Source organism: Lissotriton vulgaris, chromosome 2_1 (assembly GCF_964263255.1).
Source record: "Lissotriton vulgaris chromosome 2_1, aLisVul1.2, whole genome shotgun sequence".
Lineage (NCBI taxonomy): Eukaryota > Metazoa > Chordata > Amphibia > Caudata > Salamandridae > Lissotriton > Lissotriton vulgaris.
The window spans coordinates 1,714,179,640-1,714,202,703 of NC_141687.1; positions in this window are offsets into that span (position 1 = coordinate 1,714,179,640).

Consider the following 23,064-nt stretch of genomic DNA (forward strand, 5'->3'; position numbering starts at 1 on the left):
AGAAATGAATATTGCTACATAGGTCCGATTAATAAAAAGTCTCAGGCTTATTTGTTTCCTTCAGGAGAAGGTTTGCAGACGTATTGTCCATTGGCCTATGTGCTTGTCTTATTTACTGACCATGACTCAATATTATCCGTTATGTTGTTCAGATACAATCTGCTTTCTGAGCGATACCATACTTCCTGTTACTACCACGTCAATAATGATAACGCGCTATAATAATAGTGCTACTTCTATTTAAACACCACGACTTAGTCCTCAAACATTTAGGACCTATGAGTTATGTTTAAATTTAACACAAAAACATTCTATCTTCACTTACCTGGACGACGTAATACGGCCTCCCTGCTCCACTTGTTACTCTTTTAGTCGGGATATTGACGGCCCTGTCGACGTCGATGTTTATAAACGTATGCGGATATCTGGAGTCCCAGAAAGTTCCCGCAAATTTTTGGTATAATTTCCTGTGCGACTTGTGCAAAAAAACTACTCGAGTAGTTTCCAAGACGGGAGTGCGATTTATAAATAAAATCTATACATAATTAAATACTCCTACCGTGATTATCATCGTTTTTGTCTTCATTTTTGCTTCATCTCAAAATTGTTATTTTAAAGGTAAGCATGTTTCTAACAACGCGAACGGACAGATGGTACTACCGATCACTTCTTGTGCGTCCACTTTTTTATTTTTTTATTTATAAAAGTTTTTTATTGAAAAATATAAATGGAATATACATTGGCAGTTGTATACAGTACATCTGTGTTGGCTATAATTCTTGGCTTGTCTGGAAGAGAGAGAAGAAGAGAGAGAAGAAAGAGAGAGGGGGGGGGGGCTAATGCGTTCTCTCTAAATGTTCATCGAGTGGGCCCCACATGAGCCCCTTGGGGGTGTGTTCTTTCGAGAAGTTGCCTGTTATATTGTCCGCTCCTCTCAGGAAGGTGACCCAGTTGATCCATGCTTTGAAATTTGCTTTCGCCGTATTTTTCCAGTTGGTTAGGATGATCTTTAGGGCAGCCGTTAGTAGCAGGTCCAGTAGGGCTCTCTCTTCCCTGTTGGTTAGGTTCGCTGTTAGGTGTCCTGTCGCCAGGCTCGCATAGCTGATTGTTAGGTCTGTTTTGAGCATATCGTTTATGAATGCGTTGATCTGTGCCCAGAACTTCTTGACTTTCACGCATCCGAAGATGAGGTGTTCGAGGGTGCCCTCCTCCTTCTGACAGTTCCAGCAGTCACCTGATTCTGCAATGCCGACTTTGTGGAGCCTGGACGGGGTCCAGTAGGCTTTGTGGAGGAGCCAATATTTAGTTTGCGCCAGTTGTGGGGTTATTTTGTTCGATGTGGCCAAGCTCCACATTTGTGCCTGTTCCTTCCCATTTAGCTGTCTGCCTAGAAGTGTCTCCCATGAGTTTGTCGTTTTTTTGTTTAGCGACAGTGTTGAGGGGCTCAGTAGTTTGTAGATCTTGGCGGTTTGGTGGCCTGCCGAGTTTAGGGTTTCTACATATTTGACGATGCCTGGTGTTTCTCTGTGTAGCTTAGCTCTAGTTATGGCAGTTCTGATCTTTAGAAAGGTGTATAGTTCTTTGTTGGGGAGCTCGTTTAGCTGTTGTATGTTTGCAAAAGTCAGTTGTTTCCCCTTGGTTTCCATCTGTTTGGGGAGGCTGATTCCTCTGTTTATCCATGTGTCATTGTTCATTGTTGCCCCTTGGTATGTTATTTTAGTGTTGAACCAGATGGATTCCCATGTTGTACCTCTCAGCTTCTGTATCATTCGCCTGTCGATTTTCATCAGCGCTTCTCTAGTGTGTTTCAGTATTGAGTTTGACCTTAGGGGGTGTTTGTTTGCTGTTAGTATAGCTATTGGGTGCAGACCTCCCAGGAGATCTTTCTCCAGCTCTAGCCAGACTGGTTTGTACTGTTGCGTTTCGTCGATCCATGCCATCCCTTGTTTCGCCAGGCACGCTGTTTGGTAGGTTTTAAAGTTTGCCAGGTTGAGGCCCCCGAGTTCTTTCGCTAGTCTCAGTTTGGGTAGGCCGATTCTTGGTTTTTTGTTTCTCCATATGAAGGTGTTTATCATGCTGTCCAATCTTTTGTGGAAGCTTTCTGTCATTGGGATCGGTAGCATGTTTACCGTGTAGTTTATTGCAGGTGTTATCATCATTTTTATAGTTTCTATCCTTCCCCACCAGCTGATGTATTTTGGCGACCATAGTTCTAGTCTTTCTTTCACTTTTTTTTAGCAATGAGTCCTCGTTATGTTGTATTGTGGATTCTAGGTCTCTCCCAAACTGCAGCCCTAGGTACCTGAGTGGTTTTGTTTGCCAGGCTCGGCCCGAGTTCCCGAGCACTGATCTTGTGGTGTGGATGTTCATTGGTTTGCATTCCGATTTGTCTTTGTTGAGTTTGTACCCTGATGCCTCTGCATATTCTCCTATTGTGTCCATGAGAGCAGTGATTGACGTTGATGGGTTTGTGGTTGTGATGAGGATGTCATCCGCGTATGCTGCCAGTTTAACTGTTTTCTCTTTGATCTTAACACCCGTGATCCTCTCATTGTCTCTTATTTTTGCTAGTAGGGGTTCTAGTGCCAGTAGGAAGAGGCCCGGTGACAGTGGGCATCCTTGTCTAGTTCCTCTTCGTAGTAAGAGCGTTTCCGATGTGCTTCCATTCACCACTATTTTTGCTCTGGGTTTGTTGTATAGGGCCATTACCATTGCTATGTATTTCTCCCCTAGGCCGAACTTTGCCATGCAGTTCCTGAGGAAGGGCCACGAAACTCTGTCAAAAGCCTTCTTGGCATCGAGCGCTATCATGACCGCTTGCTCGTTACTCTGTGTTGTGTGGTTGATTAGGTGGCATAGCAGCCTTGTGTTGTCTTGCGATAGTCTGTGTTTGATATATCCCACTTGTGAATTGTGGATGATGTCCGGTAGGACTCTGTTTAATCTATTTGCCAGCACTTTCGCATAGATTTTGCAGTCGACATTTATGAGCGAGATTGGTCTATAGTTCTGCGGGTATTGAGGGTCTTTCCCTTCCTTGGGTATTATTGTGATGTTGGCCTCACTCATGGTGTTGGTCATTTTGCCGTTGTGTATGCAGGCGGAGTATGTTTTTTGATAATTTCTTTCTCTTCTTTTGCTATATCATTCTTATGCTTTCCTTACCTATAACCACTTCCCACTCACTAGAACCCATGGGGTGGGCACTCAGGGCCCACAAGAGAACAAAAACTGGCGTCTCGGTGTCAGGTCAGGAAGAAGTCAGAAACACCAGCGAGAACATGGAACCCCCATGACAGACCAAACAAGAGTCAGGCTAGCCACGAACCTAAAGGTGGTATCCATGAACGTAAAAGGCCTGAACCATCCAGTCAAGCGCAGGAAAATACTAGATCAGGGGACATATACACACTACAAGAGACCAAACTCTCAGAGGAAGAAGCAAAGCTACTCAAGGCAAGATGGATAGGAGACGTCCTATGCTCGCCAGCAAAGGGAAAGAAACGGGTTGTAATAACTATCCTAAGTAAGAAAGCCAACCTCACCATCCAAAAGACAAACACGGATGAAGACGGTCGCCTGCTGATAGCAAGTGTCCAGAGAGGAACTGATAGGATACACGTGGCCAACATCTATGGGCCAAAATCTGAAGACAAAGAGTTCTGGCGAATGGTGGACAGCAAGCTCAGCGACCTTCCGCAGGAGGACCTTCTGATCGCAGCAGGTGACATGAACAAGATGATGGACCAGGCCACGGACAGACACCCGATCAGACCCAGCCACAACTCCCAAAGCAGTAACACCCTAAAAGACCTATGCATCAAACACCACCAAGCAGACCCATGGAGGCTACAACACCCAACAGCGCGAGAGTACCCATTCTACTCAAACCCGCACAATTCCTACAGCAGGATTGATTATATACTGATGTCCAATAACCACACACATCTAATCGACAGCACGGAGATAGCCCCAATAACAATCTCCGACCATGCGCACATATCCCTCGATCTAAATGGCAAACATAATGACAACCCGACGAGGAGATGGAGACTGAACGACGACATCCTGCAGAACAAAGAGAATGTTAAAGAAATAGAGAGGGCACTTAAAGACTACCTTGAACATAATGACAACGGCGAGGTAGGGAAAGGCACCATCTGGGACGCACTCAAAGCAACACTAAGAGGCAAACTGATAAACATCAAATCAAGAATGAACAGGGGGGAGGAGCCAAGATGGCGACCGGAGCAGACCTGTAGGCTCCCGGCTCCACCAGCCTTTCTCCTCCGCACCGACATCCTGACTTCTATCCTGGTGGAATTTGGCAGCGGATTGTGTGTGGCGCGGCGCTGATCTCAGCCGTGTTTTCCCGGACTCTCGACCTGCCCGGCGGCCGGAGATATCTGCGGAACTGTTTGCAGCCCTGGACCCAGCCTGCACAGTCGCTCTCCGCCGTGCCCCGGAGAACTATTGGCGGCCGGACTACTCATTAGGTGCTGAAGACTCGAGCACTGGTGCAGTTCTCGTGAGGCAATATCCGGACTGCGCTGCCTGTAGAGACCCGTCGCAGGCGGTGTGATGTGGGTGCTTGCTGAGATGCGGCGCTCTTCAGGTACGGATCCTTTGTTTGGGGCTGGAGATATGCGACGTGGGTCGCTCGGCCATGTTTGCTCGGCAACGGCTGCCTGACTCCCTGTTTCACTACACTGGTCTGCTGCAGAGTAACTCTCCGTGACGTGTGCCTTATTGGCACTGTATTTGTTGATATTGAGCCTTGGCTGGGCGCCCGCTCGTGCCACACTCGTCCTGGCGTTTACCCCGGACTTTCGCTATTATGGCTTTGTTTGGCGCTTCGTGTTGTGGGGGAGAGCGCCCATCCCTGCCAGTGGTTTGTGCTGCCCCGCCTGTGTTAGGGTCCGGCTCACAAGCGCCTTCCCTGGGAAGTGAGAAGCAGGGGCTACAGCCAACACTTTCTCTCGGAACTATCCTGATTGCCCTGCGTGACTTCCGAGCTGACATGCACCATGGCTACCAAGTACTGGGAGGAAAACTGGATGACATGGCGTCTACGCTGCGGCAGGGATGCAACGTTTGGACCCAGCAAAGCTTTAATTCGCCTCTGCCTGCACCTCGTGGGGATACAGTGCTTCCTCCTGCCCGCAGGACAGATGTGCCCGCTTCAAACTCTACTGGCGCCCGAGACCGCCCGTCCGACAGCCCCGCCTGGGATACTTTGTTTCCCCTTTCACCGGAGTTTGCTACATTGTTGGTTTCATCATCGCGAGTGACTTGGGACCTGTATATGACACCACTGGCCCCCTCGACGGCTCCTGTTTCGTGTCCTTCACCTTTGTCATCGAAGAGCTCGTATTCTCTGAGTGTCCCGGAGGAACTCCCTACTACGGTCAATGGATTTTATTGTGACTTTCGACGGCCATTTTGTGTTCCTGAGTCACTCTCATTCTTTCTGTGGCCATATTGTCTCTTTGTTTCACAGTGGGCGGGCCTCTCTCGGGGAGCGTATTTGGGGATGTATCCAAGATCGGGCCAGGGCTAGGCTGTTTTCTTTATCATCGGCTTCTTGGCTTGTTGAGCCGGGTTTGGGACTGTTTTTTGCATCCAGTTTAGTCACACGCCGCAAATTGGTATTTCACTCCTGTATCTGCATCAATGCTTGCTGATTAATTTGAATTCGGGGTGGAGGATGTATTTGTGGCTGGGGGGACCGGGACTGCCTAGAATTGATCCTCCTCCTGCCTTGTTTGTTTTTTGAGAGTTGAAGATTAGGATGTTCTTTTCTCACTCTCTATATCTTGGATGTTACACCTTTTTCTTTTTCTTCTTCCTTCTTTCCTTTTCTCGCTATATTTCGGGTTTATTGGGCGACAGACACACTGCTGGGGGGGGGGGGCAGGCCGTAGCCTCTGCATGTGTGTAGGGTGGGGGGTTAGAAGTTAGTTTCTAGTTTTAGTTTCTATGGTGCCTTATTTTATTCTTATTGTTGTTTTTTTTCTTTCTTCTGTCTGAAGCCATGTCTAGGCTACTAGGGGATGGGTGGCGGTGGACACTGGGTGGGACGTTAGGATTGATATTTGTTGGATATACATCTTGCTGCCATGTAGGCATGGGCGGAAAATCCGTTCCGCTCGCGGATTTTGCGGATTTTCGGGAAATCCGCAATCCGCGAGATTTGCGAATTTCCTGCAAAATCCGCAAATCCGCGAGCAGCGGATTTTGCTCGCACTGCTCGCACTGTTCGCGTGAGTTCGCGCCCCGCGAATAAGTGCGAAATTGCAGAAATACGATCTAAGCAAAACTGAAAGTAACTACTTACCAGGTTCAAAAGTTCAGGCACATCATTAGTAGCCATTTCCTGTAGTGCTTCCTGAGGGGCCCCTCCAGAGTTCAGTTGCCAGTTGCAACTATTATGTGACCCTGCTCTGAACCTCAGAATAGTTACACATATGCCACAAAGGTCCTGAATTACAGCTAAGGGAGACAAGCAGGAGCCAGGCTGGAAGTTAAAATCCATTAATCAGCCCCTAATTCATTATTGTCAGTTGGGGCAGGGCAGGTGTTGTAACTAATTTTGCAACAATGAAAGCACTTAGCAAGTGCAAAAGATCACTAATCAGGGCGCACTAAGGAAGCAGGTGCCAGCTAAAAAAATATTCTGTGACACATTAATCAGCCCCAAATTAATTCAGGTCACTTGAGGCAGGGAAGGTGTGCTTTGCTTTGCCGAAAATAATGTACACTGGACAACCAGAGGGTGTGGTGATGAAACAGAGGGTGGCATGGGTGGGCCAGAGGGTGGCATGAGTAGTCAGAGAGTGGCAGTGGTGACAGAGAGTGGCAGTGATGAAGAAGAGTGTCCCAAACAGGTTGGACACGTAGAAACAACAAGTTCGCAAAACTTGCGACCCGACAGGTAAGTTCGCAAATTGCGAAATTGTAAAAACCCTCGCGAACTGGCAGAAACACGGGCGAACACACAAAAAAAAAAAAATCCGCAAATTCGCGGGAATTCGCGGATTTTGCAGATTGCGAGTTTGCAAATCCGCAAATTCGCGGATTGCCAATCCGCAAAATCCGCTCATGCCATGCTGCCTGGGTGGGACTTGACGGTTGGGTTGCTCTCCTGCGTGGTGAATTGTAGCGGACGTCATGCTCCTCCCACATGGACTCTGCCTCCTTGCTTATTCTTTCTTTTTACGATTCAGAAAAAGTACGATTTGAATTTAATAGTCGCATAAAAAACCTTAAAATTAACCTTCACCGATTCTGGGACACGGTATTACAGCAATTACAGTGTAACTCTTCAATGCTTGTTTATGGTGATGGGGTATTACTGTGTCGCCGTATCGCATGCACTGGTGCTTCATAAGTATCTGTGGCCGGCCTGATGGTTGTGGGCCCGTATTTGTTCTTCTTTGATGCACAATAAAGGTTTTCAAAAATTAAAAAAAAAAAAAAATCAAGAATGAACAGAAGCAGGAACAAGAAAATTTCAGAGATAGAAGATGAAATAGCAGCACTGGAAAGAGGCCACTGCGCAAACCTAGCGGACAAGAACACACTGACCAAGCTCACAAAAAAAAAATACGAACTGAACAAAATCCTGAGCGAACGAGCGGGAACGTGGCTAACAAAATTCAAATCTGTGAACCTGTGCAGGGCCAATAAAGCAGGGAAACAACTGGCGTCCTACCTCAAAGCGAAGCAAAGGCATCACACAATAGCAGCAATAACGGACAAAACAAATAAATCACAAACAACAAACAAAGGAATACTTGCAGTCTTCAGACAATTCTACCAAGAGCTATACTCCGAAGATAAGAACCTGAGCAAAGACGGAGGCTGCGCACTCCTAAAAGACATTAACCTGCCAAAACTCAAAGAAGAGGACAGAACGACCCTTGAAGCAAACATAACGGAAGAAGAAATCGAAGCGGCAATCGACCAGCTAAAACGGAACAAAGCGCCAGGACCGGACGGATATACCACGGTGTTCTACAAAACTTTCTGTGCGTCCACTTTTTTAATGGACTACAAATGTAGTCCGTCCAGAAATAAAAAAAAACAACAGTTTTAGCTAATTCTGAGGCTATAAGATTTATTATAAAATATCGTCTATGTGGGGTTTATTCAGAAAAAATGCATGATTACAGCCAAAGGTAGAACTTATTCCCATAAGGTGGTATCTTTAATCTGTCCTTCCCGTTACATTTTACTATTATCACCATAAATTGCTATTCTTCCCTCCTTATGTTTTTGGATAATGGATCTTTCTAATAGGGTCTTTATTTGATATAATATACGAACTGAACATAATATACAGTCTTCTGTTTTTTAACAATTCTCTGTTTTTGAACAATTAGTCAGCAACCAGAGACGAAGGAAACAGGATCGAGAGTATCTCCATCTCTTTTACAGAATACGTTCCCAATCCTCCTTTGTATTTAGTCCCTTCTTAACAGTATTGAAGCGGAACATGTAGAATTTCTTCCTTTTTAAATCCATGTCTTCCCCTCTAGCATTCATCTGGATAATTTCCAGCCCACACCATGATAGATCGTTTAACGTGTGGTTTACTTCTTGCCAATGATCTGTCAGTGGGGCCCCTTTCTTTTTGGTCCGAATTGCTGATTTGTGTTCATTTATCCGCAATCGGATTTCGCGGGAAGTTTCTCCTATATATGCTAAATTACAGGGGCATTTTATAAAGTATATGATATTCTTTGACCTACAATTAATGAAGGATTTTAACTTATGCTTTGTACTATTGTGCTCGGCGTGCTCTCCTTTCATGACATGTGCACAATTCGAGCAGTTGCCACATGGAAACGTTCCTGTGGGTAAAGGGGCATTGTTGATACTGGCTTGTGTTCTGGTTTCTTCTTCCCTATAGGTATGTACTATTTTGTTCCTTATTGTCTGATTACGCCTAAAAGCAACCATGGGTTTGGGGAGTTTGTCTTTATTTTTGTTTGTCACCAAATGCCAATTTCTGTTTATAATATTTTTAATTTTCATGCTAATCGAACTGTAGTTAGTGACAAAGATTAGTGGTTTCTCTTTTTGTTTCTCCTTATTTTTATTGGAATAGGTTGTCTCTATTAAAATACTTCGCTCTCTTGTATGCATGTTTGACCATGCGTTTAGGATAGCCTCTCTCAATAAATTTGTCAGTGAGTATTTTGGAGTGTTTCTCAAAATCTTTGGTCTGTGTACAATTACGTGTAAGTCTGAGAAATTGTCCGAATGGGATGTTATCCCGCTGGCAAGGAGGATGGTGGCTTGTATAATGCAACATAGTGTTGCGATCTGTTTTTTTGGTGAAAAGTTCCACTTCCAATAAGCCTTACTCATGTTTAATAATTATATCCAGAAATTCACAATGATTTTTATTATAGGTAGAGGTGAATCTCAGATTGGTGTCGCCAAGGTTTAACCACAATATAAATTCATTTAATGTATCTACTGGTCCAGTCCAAATAAAAAAAACATTGTCAATATATCGTGACCAATGTGAGATGTTTTCAAAAAAAGGTGCCAAAGGGTTAAAAATATGATTGTCCTCAAACTCAGCTACGTAAAGACAGGCCAGGCTGGGAGCACAGGTTGCTTCCATGCTCGTGCCCTTCACTTGTTTAAAAAATTCTTTATTAAACCTGAATATATTATTTTTTAAAACTACAGTCAATAATAAAAACTTCATGTGAATTAAGATCTCTGTCTCCAGTGTTAAGAAGGGATTCTATCATTTCTATTGTGCTGTCCTATGGAATGTTCGTGTAAAGTGCCTCAATGTCGAGGGTAACTAATAATTGAGTATTGGTATTAAAAGATAGTCCTTCCACTTTTTGGATAATTGCTGCCGTATCTTTAATGTAGGCCTTTTGAGCAACAACATAGGGCCGTAGAAAAATATCTGCATATTTACTTAAGGGCTCGGTGAGTGAACCAATGCTAGAAACTATGGGCCTCATTGGGGGGATCCCTAAATCTTTGTGCACTTTGGGTAACCCATACAGTGCTGGCACAATTGGATTTTCAGTATATAAAAATGTGTATTCATTTTCACATATTACCTCATCTTCCTTGGCTAGATCTAACATCCTTTTGGCAGTATTTTAGTTGTAACCAATCATTTCTGTTCACTTTTTGGTAGTGCTCCCTATTGGCTAAAAGAGAGGTCATTTTATCATTATATTGATCTGTGGACATTATAACGATACTACCGCCTTTGTCTGCGAGTTTAATGGTGAGCGTGTGACAGTTCTGTAATTTACTTAGGGCTTCCTTTTCTTCCAAATTTAGATTATAATTTAGCCAATTCTTCTGATCTAAGAGGTCTGAAATGTTCTTTTCAACAATTCTCCCAAAGGCGTCTATATCGTTGTTGACCTGTCCTATCTGTGAAGTCCATGTGGATTTATGTTTCAAACATGATTTATTTGTAGAGGGAATCATCTCTTTGTCCTCAAAAAAGGGTAGTAGTCTGACCTTTCGAAAAAAGGTCTGTATATCTCTTTCTAGATTAAATATATCAATTGGGCAAACTATAGCAAAGCCTAATCCTTTTTCTAAGAGTCTACCTTCTATTTCTGTAAGAACCGTATTTGAGAGATTAATTATGGGAGATTTGTTTATGCATCCCAATTTTTCTGGCTCCTGGTGTAGGGCCTGCGATTGAACACAGGTTGAGGGGTATACTTGCCTCTCCCTCTGTTCCTCCCTCTCTGTTGTCCGAATGGTTGACGTTGTTCTAAGAAAGAGAATGAGTCTCTGTTCGGACCTTGCATGCTCTCCTTATCTTTCTGATTGTGTTGCTCACCTGCTATTTCTGTTTCCGTATCAGAGCTAGTATGTGAGGTGTCAAAAAATCTAACCTTTTAAAAAAAAAAAAATTCTTGGTTGATGTTGCCATGGTCTATGATTTTGAAAATTATCTCTTGGACGCTCATGATAATCTTTTTGAAGGTAAGGATAAACATGCTCTGGATTGTACTTGGCAATATTTTTCCTCAATTTGTTGCTCTTTTTGTTTATAAGGTAATCTCTATATCCGTTTACATCATTTTGGATATCATCCAACTTTTTTTTGGCGTCATCTAATGCAGTACTTTCTCCTAGTTTCTGTCCCATGTCTTTTATTTCCTGACGCTCAATGATAAGGATGTCTGAGGCAGTTTCAATTATCAAGAGCATCCAATCACGGCTGCACCAGTTGGCCACAAAGATCCAGTTTTCTATAAATTTCTGATTATTGATAAAAATTCCCGGCTCATTTGTGACATGGAGTCCTTTTGGGATTATTCCCTTTTTGAAAGTAGTCTATTAGGAAATCCGAGTGTAATTCTGTTCTCAGTATCTTTTTTTTGGCATTCCACAGATTACGCCACTCTTTCTCATCACTATTATTTATTTGGACAGTTGTGATGTTTTTGGTGGTTCCATTAATTATTTTATTAAATTGATCTTCACTATAACTGCGTGTTTTTAAGCCTTCCATAATGGCCTAAGAGCAAAAATGCTCAGAGGTATGTGAAACACCTCCCCGGTTAACCAACCATAATTGCAAGGCAAAGAAATAGGGGAGGTCTCCTTACAGATCCAATCAGGGACAAGGAGTAGTATCAAGACAAAGAGGGAGAGTCCCTATTTTCCAAAACTTGAAAATATCGAGATAATACCACCCTTAGTGAACGTTCATGCCCATAAATGCAAAAAACACAATGTTATCAAACACTTTCATTTAAGTAAGATACTCAAAAAACAATATCCAATGGTACTTTTTAAAAAAAAGTTTTGTACAATTTATTCAATATAAAACAATACATTCAATCAAAATTTTAGTGCCTTTAAAATACAGTATTAAAAATCACATGAAGAGCAGTTAAAAAAACTTTTTTTAAAAGTTGTCGACGCAGCGTTTCGGTTTTATTATTGCACCTTCATCAGGACATAGCTCTAGTCAAAAAGAAACATACAATTAGAAACATACAGTGATTTACTTCTTTTCTTTTTAAAAATTGTTTATCCAGTATCAGGGATCTTTATGCAATTGACAGAATACATTTGGGGCACTATTTTTTGTATAATGTAAACATATGATTTTCTGGGGTTGAATCGTCAAAGGAGGGGATATTATCACTAAAGATAGACTAGAAGGAAAGGTGCTTGGGAATTGCACAGCAAGGTACCTATAAATATAGTACTTGCATACCTTGATATTTACAGAAATGAATTATCCTCCTCTATAATCAATTTGAGGTAATTTTCATCACAATAACATCCGTTATGAAAACACGTGCCACTTGCTTCTGCTTAGTGCACTGTCGATTTCTAAGGGTTAAAAGGGGTCACATATTAGAATATCGTAGGACTCCTAATTTTTGTCAAGTTTTAATTAAAAAAGATTGACCATTGTTACCTTTAAATATAAATTTGTTCTTATATCAAAGAGCTGAGGGAGCCACCGTTCCTTATTGATGCTGGGATAAAGCTTTTAGACAAAAGAAGGAGAGGTGTTTACTATTTGTTTATAAACATGCTGACGCTAATTCGCTTTAGCACGGGGGGATACATAAATCTCACTCACCCTTAAGTGTGGAGAAACGTAGCAACATGTAACTGGATGCTGGTGACAATGGCGTTATAAATTGCAATATTGTCAATTGTCTCGTTCTGCTCCAACCGTCTTTATTAAATGCGGAGTATTTAGTTCTCCAAATCTATAATATATAATTCAGAATGTGCAGCATCAAAATTCTGCTCTTACTAAGATTAATGATACAATTGCTAGTATTCAGTTGTTGTTCATAGAGGCTTTCTATTGAAAGCTGAGCTTATTTCGTCTTTAGTACTATGAACCAAATTTTACAGATGATGTATTCGATACTCTATACAAATAGGTCACCTATTCTTGGATTTTAAATGCCCGCCGTTTCTTAGGCAGAAAAACTTGGCTATAAGTAATTTACGATGTGACAGCATTACTAAAATATAGGGAGAAATGAATATTGCTACATAGGTCCGATTAATAAAAAGTCTCAGGCTTATTTGTTTCCTTCAGGAGAAGGTTTGCAGACGTATTGTGCATTAGCCTATGTGCTTGTCTTATTTACTGACCATGACTCAATATTATCCGTTATGTGGTTCAGAAACAATCTGCTTTCTGAGCGATACCATACTTCCTGTTACTACCACGTCAATAATGATAACCCGCTATAATAATAGTGCTACTTCTATTTAAACACCATGACTTAGTCCTCAAACATTTAGGAGCTACGAGTTATGTTTAAATTCAACACAAAAACATTCTATCTTCGCTTACCTGGACGACGTAATATGGCCTCCCTGCTCCACTCGTTACTCTTTTTTTTCATTGCACAGAAAAGGAAATTTCAATTGACACAGCTTCTGGCCTGCAACCCCTCCGGGCCGGCCGCATCACAAGTGATACAATCAAATCTACACCATACGGTACACAGCCTGGTGGCCGACAACCCGGGGGTCCGGCGGCGTGAAGTGGATCTTGTATTCTCATTGTCTAGTATAGATCTTAAGTGCAGGCAGCGTCCAATGTCCATGTGCATTTTTGACTTTTCTCCCTCTGAAACAACCCTGTAACTCCCCTATTGAACTACCCACCCCCTACCCTTCCCTTAACCTCATAAAAGTTCCCTGCTCTATTTCGTGTTACCCGCTTCTGTAATAGCCCGACCCACACCCGACCCCATATCCGATAGTATCTGTAAGGCCGTTGGTAAAAGGGCCCTGAAGGTGTCCAGGCCATCTTTCTAGGTGTTAGTACAGCATCTAGAGGTACCTTCGTGTGGTGTATGTTCCCCCTAGTGAACCCCCGCTGGTGTACATCTCACTCTATCCTCCCCCTCTACCCTCATTGCTCCCACCCTCGATAACGCACTTAGACCTGCTCCCGTCACACCACGTTTGCGCTAGTGTTCTGGGCCATGTCGTTCATGGTTTCTGCCACCAACCCTTGGGAAACGCTGTCTGTGGAACTCGCATCTTCGGATTGCTGTCCCTGCAAATAGGTCTGGTATAGGGCCCAGAAGTTTTTCGGGCGGCTTTTTGGGGGTAACAGTTCACTGTACGTCTCCGTCTGTGTGCTACAGTACAGCATGTTTCGAGCCCATCTGGCCTTAGTCGGCAGAGGGCCTCGCATTCAACACTGGGCCACCACTCTCCTGGCCATTAGCATCCCCATATCTGTGAGTCTGCGTATCGCCTCTGGGAGCCCCCTTGAGTTGCCTATGAGAGCTATTCCCGGATCAATGTCCAAGTCGACCTCCAGTATTTTGCTCATCTCGGCAAATATTTCGCGCCAGAACGACTGTATACCCAGGCACCCCCATGACAGGTGCAGGAAGTCGGCGTCGCCGCTCCTCAGCAGCGCTCGCAGTGAGCCTCCGGTCGCAGCTCATATCTGTGAAGCCGCGCTGGGGTGTAATACACCCTTTGGAGGAATTTGAAGTGTATGAGCCGGTGTTTCCCATTTAGGGAAATATGTTTCATGTTTTCACAGCAGTAGCGCCATGTCGCGTCGTCGAGCATGATTCCTAAATCTCTCTGCCACTCCAGCCGAGCTTTCATGAGCTGGTGCTCCCAATGGGATCTAGCTATGCTGTAGAGATTTGTCAAGAGCTTCTTGGGTTCTTTGTGAGTAATCACGTATGATAGTTCTGGGACTTCCGGAGGCTCTGCCATATCCGGACCCAGAATTTCAAAGAGGGCGCTCTGAGTTCTATGGAAGTGGAATCTTTGGAGTAATGGTGGTTCATCTCCATCTCCCCGAGTTTGGTCCCAGGTTTTGGCGGTGCCGTCTTGGAACAGGTCACCCGCCTTGCTCAGCCCAAATTTTGGTAGTCCCTGTGTGACCGCTTTGTCCACCTTGGGCGGGAGCCAACGCATCCACTCTATCGGCATCTCCGGCGAATAAATCATCGCACCTCCCTAACGAAACAGGAGTGAGTGCCAAGCGTGATTGGTAGAGGAGATGGAATCCAGTATTCCCGTCCGATGATCCTGCGGTTGGCAGATCGTTGCCGGGAGGGGTAGTGGATGGGCGAATAATCGTTCCATCCTGACATGTGGGATTTGCTTGTCGCCATGTACCCAAATATGTAGGTGTGACGCTTGGGCCACCCTGTTGTATAATTCAAGATCTGGCGCCGCCAAGCCCCCTAAGTTGTACGGGAGGGTGAGCGTTGTCCATTTGACTCACGGCTGTTTCCCTGCCCACGCCAGTGTAATCATCAGGCTGGTCAAGCGGTGAAAGAAGGCCTTAGAGAGCACAATTGGCAAGGCGCTAAAAAGGAACAAAAATCTCGGTAGCACTATCATCTTCATTATGGCTATGCGGTCCAGCAGCGTGAGGGGCAGTTTGCACCAGATCTCGATATTGTCCTCCAGCTTACTGACCGCTCTCCCGTAGTTTTGGCTGATGAGCAGGTCCGGATCCGTGTGTATCTGGATCCCTAAGTATCTAATCGGGTCTTCCGTCCACTGGACAGGGTACTCCGTCTCCACTCGTGTGATCACCGGAGTGAAGGGCAGCACCACCAATTTTGCACAGTTAACTTTGAGCCCTGATAGTGCACCGAACCGAACCACCTCTCTCAGGAATGGGGGAAGCGTGGTAGCGGGGTCATGGGCGTACAGCAACGTATCGTCCGCATACATAGATACAACTATTTTTACGTGGGGAACCGCACTCCCTCGTGGCTATGGTACTCTCTTAGGGCACAGACGAGAGGCTCTGCAGCGAGCGCATACAGTAAAAGGGATAAAGGGCATCCCTGGCAGGTACCCCTGCCTATGAATAGAGGGTGGGAGATCGCATTGCCCACACGAACCCTAGCCGAGGGGCCGTCATATTGTGCGCCTATAATATGGATGAAGGGTTCGCCAAGTCCCATACGGCGTAACACCTGAAGAAGGAATGGCCACTCAACGGAGTCGAATGCCTTCTCCATATCTAAAAAGAGCGCCACCGCTGGTGTATCCGGCTTTACATGTTGGATGGTACCCAACACTGTTCTTATATTGTATGTCAGGTTTCTGGATGGGATGAATCCCGCCTGTTCTGGGGCCACTAAATCAGGGGCCAGAAGTGCAAGTCTAGTTGCTAGCACCTTGGCGTATAGTTTGGTGTCAACGTTTAGCAGCGATATTGGGCGGTACGAGCTACAGTCGTCGTGTGGTTTACCCGGCTTCAGAATGGTGACTATCATCGTCTCTCTCATGGAGCTGGGCATGGTGCCTTGCACACTTATGTCCTCCAGGAGGGTGTGGATGTACGCCAGTAGCTGTTCCTGAAATGCTTTATAGAAGTCGACTGAGAGTCCGTCAATGCCTGGCGCACTGCCCGATCTCATGGAGGCTAGTGCGTCTCTGATTTCGTCTATCTGTATAGGGCACATCAGGAACTCCCTGTCGGAATTTGGGAGGAACGGGAGTTGTATGTGTTCTAGATAATCCATAATTTCAGCCGACATGTCACCGCTTTTGGAGGAATATAGCTCTGAGTAATAGTCTCTGAAGACTGCTGCAATTTCCGCCTCATCCGTCACTCTATCTCCGCCTGTCTTCCTTAATTCTGAGATTAACGCCTTTCCCCTTCGGCCTTTAATGACGTTAGCCAAGACTGAGCCTGGTCTCTCTCCCTCGCCGTATGTGCGGGCTGTGGCGTACTTGCCTAAGTGTTTTACCTCTCTGTCTGCGGCCTCGTGGTATTCCACCAGTAGGCGCTTAATGTCACCCTCTACAGTGTCATCCGGGTTAGATCGACTCCTTGCCTCGAGCGCCTGCAATCGTAGCTCAAGATCTGCTAAGGTGGCCCTGGTAGCCTTCAGGACACTGGAGTGCTTGGACATCGCTATGCTTCTAAAAAAAACTTTGAACGCTTCCCAAATCGTTTGGAAGTCCTCCACCGACCCCACATTTTTCTCGAAGAACACATCAATCGCCTCCGCCAACTCACGGCGGAAGATCTGGTCCAACAGGGAGTATGGCTGGAAGCGCCATATGAACGGTGCGTATCCCTTCACTGAGGTTTCCAAGGGGAACAGAATGGGGGAGTGATCTGAGAGAGTGCGCGGGAGCACCTTGCATTGCCTAACAGATCGGTTGATTCCCGCAGTGACAAACCAGTAGTCTATTCTCGTGTGTATGTCGTGAAATGCGGAATAGTGTGTGAAACCGCTCCGCCCATCATTTCTGTTCCTCCACACATCAATCATATCTAGCATTACCAACTTCGCTGTAGCGACTGTGCAGCTGCGGAGGGCCAACGGAGGGGTCCCGATGATCTGTCTATGTCTGGGTTTAACGTCAAATTAAAGTCCCCACCCCACAGTATGTGTGGATTGTCGTGTCTGGCTATCTCACTGGCTAGGGTATCAAAGAAATCAGGGGAATTGTAATTAGGGCCATAGGTGTTGACTACCAACAGGTCCATCCCCCGCCCCTTACAGGACGCTATGACATACCGTCCCTCCGTGTCGACACCCAAGGTCTGTATCTGAATGCCTGATTTTGGGTTTACCCAGGTGAGGACCCCCCGAGCGTGTGTGGTGAACCCAGCCGCCGCTATATGCCCCGCCAAACTTCTAGTGTGCAGCATATTGCTCGTGAGTGGAAGGTGCGTTTCTTGCAAGAGTGCAATATCAATATTGTGGCGTCTGAGATAGCATAACACCTTCCTAAGTTTCCTGTGATTATTAAGCCCCCTGACATTCCATGTGAGGGCGTGTATCAATATGGGCCTCTCGTCAGCCCGCTCACTATTTACATCAGCCATGAGGACGCTGCACTGGTTCTAATAACGTAGTCAGACGTGTAGGGCAGGCTAACTGGCGGGCAATCAATCGGTTGCAGCAAGCACTTTGTGTACTTCGAGGCAAGGCACATCGGAACAAAACATAACAACCGTAACTTTCCCCATGTCTCACAGCTCCCCCTCCCTCCTCCCACAGCAGACCAACCCCAACTTGGCCTAGCATGGTAAAACAATCCCCTCTCCTTCCTTCCCCATTTCCCCAAGAGTCCCAAGTAGGGTCCAGTTGTGCGCTCAGCACTGGGGCAGAGGTCGCCGAGATCAGTGCAGGGTGCATGTATTCAGCACATCTCGGCCTCGAGAGCTGCTGAGCCCCGCCGCTCCCTTAGTGTTGCAGCACTCAAGCCCCAGATTGCGCGTGCTCCCTGCCTCCCATCGGAAACCAAACAGCAGCTATACAGGTCCCCCCCCCGCAGGATAACCTCAGTGTGGCTGTCCATAGCCCCAAGATCCAAGGTGGTCCCAAGATCAAGCAGCCCAAGGTGAAAGTACAGAGGAGCCAACCCCAGCATAATTTGCAATGTTCTCACTGGGGGTCCTCGGAGTCCTCGAAGTTGCTGACTCTCCCCCTTAAGAAATCAGGCGGCGATGAGGGAGAGCTGGTGGCCCCCAGTTGCCTATTCCTGATCCTCCAGGCCGCTGGCGTGATCCTGATCTTCGTTCTGGTCTTCAGAATTATTACGTCTGTCATTGGACCAGGTCTTTAACGCTTTGTGCAGTACTTTAGGGTCAGTGAAAAAATGTGAATGCCCTTGCCGGTTTATGCGGAGTTTTGCTAGGTACAACATGGCGTAGTCCAACCCAAGGTCGCGAATCTGCTGCTTGTAAGGGGCGAAGCGGCGGCGTTCCTCCTGTACCCTTGCCGTGAAGTCCGGGTATAAGGAGATAGATGATCCCTCGAATTGCAATTTCCCCTTTTCTCTGGCTATTCGTAGAGCAGTGTCTCTGTCCCTATAGTTCAGTAATTTTGCAATAATTGGTCTCGGTGGGGCGCCTGGTTGTGGCCGCTGGCCTAGTGATCGGTGCACTCTTTCCACGATGAACATGGACGAAAATACGTTGTTTCCTAACAGCGTGGTGAGCAGTCGTTCGACGAACAATTCCATTTTCCCCACCTGGGTCGTTTCCGCCACACCCGTGATTCGGATGTTCGGTCGCCAGGAGCGGGCCTCCAAATCCTCCGACTTATCCTGTATGACCTGCAACAGTTTCCCCATCTGCTTGCAATCTTTGTCCAGGTCCATTTGGGCCTCTTCCACCTCAGTTAGGCGCCTTTCGGACATATCCAGTCTTTCCGCATGCTTGTCCACACGCTCCGACATTCTGTCCATCCGATAGGTGAGAGCATCAAGTTTTGTACCTATCACAGTCATGCTGTCTTGGAGGCTCTTCTCCATTGTGACGAGAAGGCCCTTGATGTTCGTGTAAAACGAGCTCTCCGGCTTTTGCTCTGTTGCGCGGGCGATGATTCCTGTGTGTCTGGGGGCCGCGTTTTGCGTTGTTCGAACGCCAGTTTGGACTGCGTTTTGTCTACCTTGCCCATGTTGCCCCCGCTAGTAATCGCAGAGCGGGTCTCCACCGTGGGCTTTCCCGTCGCTCGTTTCAGCTCGGGAGGGTTACCTGTCGCCGTGGGTTCGCCCTCTGAATGTCTGGAGTAGTTCCTGGTCGCAACTCAAAGTCAGGCCTACCGCCACGTGTCGGGCCTGTCCTCGTGTTCCCTGCTTTCACCAGGCCTCACACAGGGTCCAGGCGGGCCCACACTCACTGTCGTGCCACGATGGCCACGCACCGCACAGCCGGACCACGTGAAGGTCACTATGTCTCCGTCCTCCGAGTCTCGACAGGGAGGCGATGCTTCCAGTGCAAGTGTTTCCCAAAGCTTAGTGGCGCTCCTCTGTTGACGGTCGTCTCTTCCCACTCGACTGTTCAATGAGGCAGGAGCTAGCAATCGCCCCCGTCACACTCTCCGATGGGGGGGAGAAAGAAAGGTTTGCAGCTGTTGCAGCGTCTCGCTGTGAGTTCCTGGTCCATTCTAGTGGCGCAGGCTCTCTTGTCTCAGGGCGCTGCAATGGCCGCACGTCGAGTGACGCACTCCGGTGTGGTGTCTAAGCCAGTGCCCGGCTTAGCGGCCTAGGTCGCCGCGGTGCCGGTCCAGGATCGTTTCCGGCCGCGGAGGCTCGGAATCTCCATGCTCTTTCTCCACTACAGTCGGGCACCCTCCGGGGGCCAGTAGGCAGCGCAGTCGACCACGGGGCTCGGCTAGTTCAGGATGAATTCAGGATATTTAGGAGCGACGGCACGGAGCTCTCACTTCAAGCGTCCGCCATCGTTGCCGGCAAGCTCCACCCCCCCACTCGTTACTCTTTTAGTCGGGATATTGACGGCCCTGTCGAGGTCGATGTTTATAAACGTATGCGGATATCCGGTGTCCCAGAAAGTTCCCGCGAATTTTTGGTATCATTTCCTGTGCGACTTGTGCAAAAAAACTACTTGAGTAGTTTCCAAGACGGGAGTGCGATTTATAAATAAAATCTATACATAACTAAAGACTCCTACCGTGATTATCATCGTTTTTGTCTTTATTTTTGCTTCATCTCAAAATAGTTATTTTAACCCGTTGAGTGCTTCGAACGTCCAGCGGTCGTCGCGTGCACTACCTTGCTAGTGCTGCGCACGACCGTTGGACGTCCAAATCCCGTTAGCGCAATCGAATGTCCGCACTGGGGCGGAATGTTTGCGCGCGCTTAACGGGTTAAAGGTAAGCATGTTTCTAACAACACGAACGGACAGATGGTACTACCGATCACTTCTTGTGCGTCCACGTTTTTAATGGACTACAAATGTAGTCCGTCCAGAAATAAAAATAAACAACAGTTTTAGCTAATTCTGAGGCTATAAGATTTATCATAAAATATTGTCTATGTGGGGTTTATTCAGAAAAAATGCATGATTACAGCCAAAGGTAGAACTTATTCCCATAAGGTGGTATCTTTAATCTGTCCTTCCTGTTACATTTTTTTATTATCACCATAAATTGCTATTCTTCCCTCCTTATGTTTTTGGATAATGGATCTTTCTAATAGGGTCTATATTTGATATATTATACGAACTGAACATAATATACAGTCTTCTGTTTTTGACCCAGGCCTCTGTGCCCCTTAAGATCAGACCACCTTGACCCCCTCTTTACTCCAGGCAACACCGGCATCTATGTCTCCTTAACCCCCTCTCTAATGAGTCCCCTTAAATCTCTTCACACCAGACCACATTTTCCACGCCTGAAACTGGGCCAGATCTCTTTAACCACATCTCAATAGTGCCCTACAGCAGGACTGCATCATCTATGTCCAGGCAACCTTTAAAATTCAATGTTTCCAAAGTTACTAAAAGTGGAGCAGCACGTGTTGCTGTTCCATAGAAGGCACCTACCAGAGCTTGACTGGTCACCTTTTGTTGCTTATTGCTACATTCCATAGTTAAACTTGAAAAAATGAGGTGCCACCAATGCCCAGGTAGTTTTAGCAAATGTAAAAATGACAAAATAAGGGCATAATACTAGCATAAAGTGTGCTGCATTACGCCACATAATTTAGCTTTGCCTGCCGCATAATTTACTCATCCCTGCCACAGCTGTGTGTGTGTGTAGCTCTGTGTGTGTGTGGGTCTGTGCGTGTGTGTGGCTCTGTGTGTGTGTGTGGCTCTGTGTGTGTGTGAGTGCGTGTGGCTCTGTGTGTGTGTGTGGGTGCAAATGCAATAGGGCTCGCATTTGCGAGAGATTAAGCTATTTTCATTGTAAAAGACAATGCCATTTATTTATATGTTTTAAAAACAAAAATAATGTCATGAGCAATGCCAATAGGTCTAACTTTAACAAAGACGAGACCATTGCATTGTAAATGCTTGTTTTAAACCTTCAGACCTGAAGTTTCCCCTTCGGTTTGTGAGAGGAAAGCAGGCTCCGCGGAAATGGAGGCGCTGGCCCGAGAGTGCATCGGTCTGCTTTCTAAACCTTCGCTGGACACAGGCAGTCAAAACCTCTCCACACTTGGAGCTGGTATTATGATGATAAAAACTGCCCTAGGGGCAGAACTTCTGATCTTCCTGTGGGCGTTCAGCAAAACCGGGAGTATTTACTCCGCGGTGACCGTGGAGCTGGTGAGTACAACTGACCGTGTTTCATGGCCCTTTGAAGTTTGTAAGCTGAATAGTGATTAGTGTTAGGGCTTTTATAGCTCCTGCCATTCTTGCATCGAGGCGCTTTTGATTCTACCTGTGACGAAGCGGTAAAAAGACGTGTTTCCAAACATTGCAGAGCATTGTATGTTGTCAATAATAATTTGGTATCATGCATGTGTGTGCCTCCTTCGTTAACCCCTTATGGTTATGCACACCATCACATAATAGCTCGAGGACTGTGTAGGGGGCATCTGCAAGGAGGGGAATGAACCCGCGGGCCCTACTGACGTCGTTCTTCTAATAAGATTGTAAATATCCCAAGGAGTTGAATGCCTAATATACCTCACAAATATTTAATGTGATCTTAATATACAGCAAGGCCGATTTGGCAAAAATCCAGCATCTCTGCAGAGGTCTCGTGTTTCCCAGGTGCAAGCAGGAGTAACTCATCAAAAACCAGGGTTAGTCATTGCATTCTGGGATTTGTATTCCTGGTGTTTCCCTTAAAAAACATGTTAGGGCTATAGCCCTTAAAATGTAAAGAATAAACCTGGACTGGCTGAGCGAGTCATGCAGGTACTTGGGTTCCTGGGACACGTGAGAGTTCTGTCGATGCATCTCTTACTGAAGGGTATTTTGTTCAAGTAGTCCTTAGGTGGGAAAGTGGAATTACCCCTCTCGGTGGAGCCAAAGCCCTTTTAAGCATTTCATGAAAGTGGTAAAAATGCATCTTGCTAACAGCTAAACTGTGAAGCCAGACCTAATCGGGGTTAGGAAAGGGGAGGTAAAAGCTTACTTTCTGATTCTGCTTTCCCCGGGCATTTTGAGGGGGAAAAAAGGTGGGCACCAATGTAAGTTTGTAACAGGAGTCTAAAAAAAGCCTCATAGTATTGTATTTGCATTTAATATATAGCACTTACTACCTCTGGCGAGATTTTGAAGCATGTTCTGTCAGACAGCACACTGGGACGGAGCCCAAAGTTGGTGGGTAGTCCAGAATTATTGGTTAATTTTGG